A 7,794-nucleotide genomic window follows, 5' to 3' on the forward strand; every position below is an offset into this window, starting at 1 on the left:
ATCTCATAAAATGAAGTTTCTTAGGAATGCAATCAATATTGCGTACCAGAATGTAAGTATTTAGTGAGTGTTAGATGCTTTTCATGAATATAAATGGCAGACAAGGCCCTCCCTACTCATGCAACATACAATCTAGAAAGGGAAAAAAAAGAGGACGTCACATAAACTCAAAGAGAAAGCAATAGCAATAAATGCTATAAAAATGCTTCAAATGGGGCCAGCAGATGGCGTGGTGGTTAAGGCATTGGCCCTACATGGCTGATGGTTTGAGTCCTGGATCTAGACACTTCAAACCTGTGCTGGGCACATGTGAGTATGTGTCCAAAATCCCTCAAGAAGAATGGAGGAGAAGGGATTGTCGCATGGTCAACCCAGCTCCACAGCGTGATTTCTCACTTTTTCTCTGTCTCTCCAGCGAGCACATGTGCTCTATAGAAGAAACTTTGGGGGGGAAAAAAGCTTCAAACAAGTACCTACGATATAGATGCTCTACTGATGGACAATTCAAAAGCTTTAAGGAAGGAAACATTTCCACTGGTTTTGATGGGTAAGGATAGGATATTTTGGTTCAGAGATTTAAATTTCTAATACCATACTTTGACATAAATTGAAATGGCCATTTCAATTATGCATTAGTCTCCCCAACATGGAAGTAAACTCCTTAAAGACAAGGACTATGCTTTACTCATTTTTATACTTTGAGAACTTTCTGTATTGCTGACACTTGATGCATAATTTTTTAAAAATTATTTTTATTTCATTTCATTTATTTATTTTAATTTTAACAGAGAGGGACAGAGCAAGAGAGATGGAAGGTGAGAAAGCAAACCACCAGGTCCAGGACCTGAACCATGGTCAGCTATGTGGGAGTTCAGCGCCCTTACCCACCATGCCACCTGCCAGCCTCATGATACACATTTTTATAACTGAACCGTAAAGGAATACTGAAAAGATCAAAACTTATAGAAAAATGATATGCATTTCTAAAACATAAGACAAAATAAAAGGAGAGCTGAGGAAGATATGTACGGTCGTTTCTCCTCCACTTATTCAACAAACATTTTCTGAGCATCTCCTACAGGCCGGGCACATAGGAGGGTTTTGGACATCAACAGTAATCTGGATGTATCCCTTTAATTTGAGTAGGTCTACACTGAAGGCTTAGTAAAAGGCACCATCTGATCATGTGATAAAGAGCCTATGGAAACACAAATCCGCAATAACCAAATCAAATTCTGAAAAAGTATAACATGGTGTTTGTTCAACCCTATTTAACAAAGAAATCGAGAACCAGAAAGAATAACTGACGTGTCTGTGAAATTGTTTAGTAGAAGAGCTAGAATAAAATGAAGATTTCTTGGTTTTCAAAACATTATTGTTCAGTGTGCTACTAGGACTAAGAGGAAAAGACTTCCAAAAATAGTATTTCATAATCCAGGTGTGTGATAGTTGCTAAAGCAAACCCAAAATAAGTGTGCTTGGCTTAAAGAAGTTGCTTAAAAGAAGTTGAGCTGAGCAGATATTTCTGGCCCAACAGTGGATCACAAGGATCCTTTTGCCCAGTTGAAACTGATCAAGAAATAAAAGCCCATCCTTTCTTCAGGCTTAATGAACTAGCAAGATCTATCTATATCTATATTGAGAAAGAATAACTGACGTGTCTGTGAAATTGTTTAGTAGAAGAGCTAGAATAAAATGAAGATTTCTTGGTTTTCAAAACATTATTGTTCAGTGTGCTACTAGGACTAAGAGGAAAAGACTTCCAAAAATAGTATTTCATAATCCAGGTGTGTGATAGTTGCTAAAGCAAACCCAAAATAAGTGTGCTTGGCTTAAAGAAGTTGCTTAAAAGAAGTTGAGCTGAGCAGATATTTCTGGCCCAACAGTGGATCACAAGGATCCTTTTGCCCAGTTGAAACTGATCAAGAAATAAAAGCCCATCCTTTCTTCAGGCTTAATGAACTAGCAAGATCTATCTATATCTATATTGGTGTTCATACACACACATACACATACATATATACACACATACATATACACAGACACATATATGTATGTATGTGTGTGCATGGATGTATATGTATTTCTAGCCAGAGTCAACTAAGCATGGTCCACTGGGGCCTGAAACCTTGCTTTGTACAGCCCTCCAAGCTAATGTTAGTTGTTACATTTTCAAAGGGTTAACAAAACAAAGAAAAGATGTGAGACCATATGTGGCCTCCAAAGCCTAAAATATTTACTATTTTGCCCTTCATAGAGAAAGCCAGCTGATCACTATCCTGAATTATTAAACATTACCAAACTTTGTATTCACAAACTCAACTAAACATTACTAGAGTGTACTGTGGAATCATATTGCTAAATCTATCTGGTGAAATATTTAACAATGCCTCAAAATTTCTACTAAACGTACATGAATATGAAACTGAATTTCTACAAAAAAAATAACGTATTGTCAGTACATCATAGATGCTGGCTTGAGTAGGTTATTTTCATCTGCAGCTCTCATATAAACTGAGAAACAATTACAATTACAATTGTTTCTTCATTGCACTGGATGAACACTTTTGGAGAGGAATTAATGATTACTACTGTATGATTCCACTACTCCAGTTTTTGGCTAACTCGTAAGATTTTTTTTTTTCTCTTTTGTTAGGTAAGTACAGCAGGATAAATAGTATAGCAGGATAAATGGTTTATAAGATCTTTTTGCCACATTCCAGTTAACCCATTCAAAAATAATGAAGGGGTAAGCTCAGTAGCATGGTGTTCAAGAGATGCTGGATCCTTATGGAAGTTTGCAGGTCCAGCTCACAGGCCAACCTGTGGACACCTGGTGGACTCAGCCCTGATCCTGGAAGGCTGGGGAGACGAAATCATATCGTGAGACCCCATTGAAAGTGCTTGTCTTTTTATTTCTCTTTTATTATCATGAAACAAATCAATAAACTTTGTTTTAAAATGCTTGAAAAAAAAAATAAGCTATGAGAGAGGGAGACAAGAGGTTTCCAGACAAGATGACAAATACGATGGGGATCTAAAAAACCTGATAACTGGAGCCAGCAAGTGGTGCGGTGGTTAGGGCACTGGTTTTCCACATGGCCAACCACAGTTGGAGTCCCAGATATGGTGGCTTGCTTCCTCACGTTCTTTCTTTCTCTCTTTCTGTCTCTCTCTGGTGAGTACAAGTGCCTTATAGCAAATTTTAAAAATAAACAAAATAAAATAAATCATTCTTAAAAAAAGAAAAAACTGACAATAATATTTTCACCCAAGTCCAGTCTTTACAGTTCCATTTCATTAGCCCAAAGTGTTGTGAGTTTACAGGATATTCATATTCCATTTTAATTGACATAAATCCAATGAAAGAAAAACTCATGAAATATAAAAATTTTTTAAATTTCCAATTATAAAAATAATTTCTTATTTAACTGTAGTTTACTGAAGAAAAAATGTATGTAACATACAGAAGATTAAATCAAGATGTTCCTCTATAAAACTATAATGAAACAATTATTTTTATATTGTGTACAATTTTGAATTAATTGCACCATTACTCATTTACTTTAAGATGACTTTAAATAATATGTTCCATTTTTCATAACAGAGAGAGAACACTATTTTCTGTACATCCAAAAAGGGTGCATTATTGTTTTATGAAAAAACAGTTCTTCAGCACAGAAGACCCATTTTGTTCTATGGGGTTCTGCTGCCATCTAGTGGATCCGTTAAGTAAAAAAAAAAAAAAACCAAAAACGCTTTCTAACTTTTTTTTTTTTTTGCAGAGGACAGGGCGTTCACAAAGTTGTAGCTAAGAAGTTGATAACAGGGGCTACGCACCACCCATTAAAGTACACTGCCAAATGGGACCTCTGGAGGATGCTGTCTGACTAAAGAGAGTGGCTGGACTGCAGGAGGCACCCTGGAGTGGCCCTAAGCATACACAGAGCACCTCCAAACAACTGGCTCCAAGTACTTAACAGCAGAGTATGGCTGTCTTCTCTTTTAGCAGAAAACATCTCTGTTGCCATCCAAAAATAACTAGTTTTTAATCACAGAAAAAAAAATGGTAGTTAATAAAACCCATGGATAAGTGATATTTGAGATTCTGACTAGGTCTCATTTCCATCACATTAAGGAGAAATACAGCCTAATGCTGACCAGTAAATAGACTTAGATCCAGAGGAATTGATTTGGAAACCTGATCTCATTCTTTCCTGGCTGCTAACCTTAGGCAATCTGCCTAATATCTCCAAACTATAACTGCTTCAATAGCCAAATGGAAGGAAACCACCTACTCCTCAGTTGTCACAAACGTTAACTGAAAGCAATGTAAGCAAGCACCTTGTACTGGACATAGCAAGAGTTCAATAAATAAGTTCAATAACAGTGTGAAGTGGTTTGCTTTTCTCCTAAAATGTCATACATTAACACTAAGGATGTTCTTGCAAATCTATCTTAACTAACATTAACCATGCTAAATCATGCATGGGCAGAGTACTATAACTTCATAATCTATGATGAAGATTACAGAGATGATGATAAATGCCCTTTGACACAAGATACTTACATCCCATAATTAGAAGGGATAAGTCAGTTACTATCTGATAGTGAATTGTATATAGCAGGTGCATATAACTGATTTAACTAAACAAAAGTAGGGGGAAAATGTGTAAATATTAAAAGAAACAAACTCTGTTTTACACTCGAATCATCTCTCACATATAAAATTCTGCCAGTGTTAAAGGGTGGCTTGGAGTATTAAGTAAGGTAATAGAGATGAAAACATTTTGGAAATGGCATAAATCTCTGTAAGACTGTAATACTATTTGGTAGTCAGAAAAGTCATGACATTTTTTCTGTGCAAAAATGCATCATGACTTTTCCAACAACACAATAGTAAGTTTATTATAATTAGAGCTAAAACCCAGATTCATTATAGATTATAATTTGCATTGGAAAACATATCATTAGAAAAAAAAATCTATATTAGCTAGTTAAATGAACTAAATTATCAGGCCAGCAGGTGGGCATAGTGGTTAAGGTACTGGATGTCATATGATTAATCACAGTTCGAGTCCCCGGCCTGTAGGCTTAAAAATTAAGACTGGGCACATGCATGTTTGCCCAAAATCCCAAGAGGAGAATGAAGGAGAAGGGATTGCAGCATGGCAATCCCCTCTGGGGGATGACTTCTCACTTTCCCTTTCTGCGTCTTTCTCTGACTCTTTCTAATGAGGGCACAGGTCCGATGACTAAAACCTTAAAAAAAAAAAAAAGCCTAAATTATTAACACAAACAAATCCTAAGGGGGGAAAAAATGAAGACAACTTGGTCTATCTATCTCATATATCAAGGAAAAACCAAGGAAAGTATAGTTTAAGCAATGTGTTATGTGCCTGTAATTCCAGTTACTTGGGAATCTCTGGTAAAAGCGTGTTTTTGAATCTCCTTTCCTTTTCCTCAGGTCATATAGAATCGTGCAAAGAAAAAATGTCATAAAAATTACATTTCGGGGACATTAACACAACCACAAGAAAAATTCTCACATTGTGTGACTATAGCAAAAGCGCTAGAAAAGGACAAACCTGAGAGGGAAGCCATGGGAACAGGGCAAGGAATAAGAGGGGTTGCAGAGGGAGCTGGGGGACTGGAGGGGAAGCTCTCTGACCCAGGTTAGGTTCTGAGAAGTGGAGAGTGATTAGAAAAGCAACATTGCTTGAAGCAGCAGAAGAGGAAAAGAAACCCCCGAGTAGAGAAACTGTGCACTCACTCTCCCTCCCAGGAATCTCATGACGGGAAAATCAAATTCAACCCACGGAATAGCAAAAAAAAAGAGAATATGTATAGCAACCACAAAAAAAAAATTCAAAAATATGGAAAAGAACAGAATTACCCCTACAAAGAACATGCAGCAGAAAAAATGCCATAAAATGAATAAAGTGAAAATTATAATCCAAAATACCCATAACTTTTTTTTTAAGAGATTTTTGCTATAGGGCATGTGTACTCACCAGAGAGAGAGAGAGAAAGGAAAAATAACCCCCGTGTGGGAATAGCCATGCCACAATCCCTTCTCCTCCATTCTCCTCTCTGGATTTTGGGCACTCACGTGTATGTGTGTGAGCGTCAAGCTGCTGAGTGTGAAATGTAAATAATGGTCGACAATGTGGGAGTCCAGGACCTTAACCCCTATGCCACCCACTGGCCCTGAGGCAACTGCAGTTATTTTTATTTAATGAGAGAGAGAGGCTGAGTGCTGACAGAAAGGAGAGAGGAGAGATGGAAATCTCATGTTGTGATCCTCCTGCCACAGCCTTCCAGGAAGCTATAGGACCGCGCATCTGTGTCACTGTGTCTGGCCTGTCTAGGTTGGGCTGCAAATCTGCCATGGCGAGGCAGGTATTTACAGTGTTTAAGTTTCTTTCTTTCTTTCACATGTCAGAGAAAAAGACAGGTAGATCAGTACACCTGACAGGGTCTCACCATGCCACGATCCTCCATACCCAGCTTCCAGCTAGTAGGATCACAACATGCCCATGGTGCACCCTACATGATCAGGTCCACCCGGGACTGACCCTGGAGTCTTCCCATGGGGCTCTTGTATCACGCAGCAGTGCCCTATTCCCTCAGCTGGGTTTGCAGTTGCAGTTTATTTTTTTAAAGAGGTTTTTGCCCTAGGGTATGTGTGCTCACAGGGCAGGGGGTGGGAAGGAGACAGCAAGAGGGAAAGTGAGAAACTACTCCATAGGGGAGTTGGCCACATCACAAGCTCTTCTCCATTCTCCTAAGACCCCAGGCATGCATGCACATGTGCTTGGCGTGACTTTAAAGATGCTGGGTCCAGAACTTGAACCATAGTTGGTCATGCCGGAGTCCACTGACGTAACCACCATGGCATCTGCTGGCCCTGCAATCTCAGTTTTGAAGATCACAAAAGAACCCCTAGAGGAGATGGCTAGATAACAGGAGCTGACAAAGTATAAACTGGAGGAACATGGGAACTGAAAAGAATAATACAGAAATAAAGCCAAAATGAGCGTGGGAAGAACAGGCATGCAGAACACAGCAAATGCCATCATCACTAACGAGTGAGGCTGTGATGGTTGTAGCTCCTGGCTTGCTGTCATTCTGTGCAACACAACTCCTGCCTGGATTCGTGACGATTTCAGCACACATGTCAATGATTTGGCCACCATCCGGACCTTGGCTCTTTGGATGCTTCTCCTGGAATGGTTCTGTCCTCCATCTACCTCAGTCATGCACTCCAAGGTCATACTCAACAGTTTCTTATTACCAACAACAGCAGCTCTCTCCTAATGTTGGTTTCATGCATTCTGCTTACAAATCACCACCCCCTGTGGGCCCAGCTCACAGCTCACTCCCACTGGCTGCAAGAAATCTCCAACCCACCAGCACCTGCCAGCCACTGGTCCTGCACCATTTCTCCTTACCTCCATGTCTTCCCTGCCTCCTGACTCAAACAAATCCTGTGGCCAGTCACCATATCTACTCTTACACACAATCTCAAGCCCCTCTCTCCCTTGATCTTAACCCCTTGACACATCTAAAATCCTGCTTGGATCCAACACTGTCTCTTCTGCACTGGTGCTGTCACTCCACTGCTTGAAACCCTCATTCTACCAAGAACAAAAGCCTGAGTCCTTATAAGGGCCTCAAGCCCTGCCCAGCCGGGTCTCACTGCTTATTCTCCCCTCTTCTGTACCACCCCTCAAACACTCAAACACACCTCCACCTGAGGCCCTTGTATGTACTACTCCTCCCAACTAAAAT

General features: G+C 39.5%; 1 protein-coding gene across 4 annotated transcripts in view; it reads right to left on the bottom strand.

The window, feature by feature from the left end:
• The window catches only part of STX7 (syntaxin 7), a 58,227-nt gene that overhangs the window by 27,328 nt on the left and 23,105 nt on the right, over positions 1-7,794 (bottom strand). The window lies entirely within an intron of this gene.

Source organism: Tupaia chinensis, unplaced genomic scaffold (assembly GCF_000334495.1).
Source record: "Tupaia chinensis unplaced genomic scaffold, TupChi_1.0 Scaffold000117_2, whole genome shotgun sequence".
In the NCBI taxonomy this organism is placed as follows: Eukaryota; Metazoa; Chordata; class Mammalia; order Scandentia; family Tupaiidae; genus Tupaia; species Tupaia belangeri.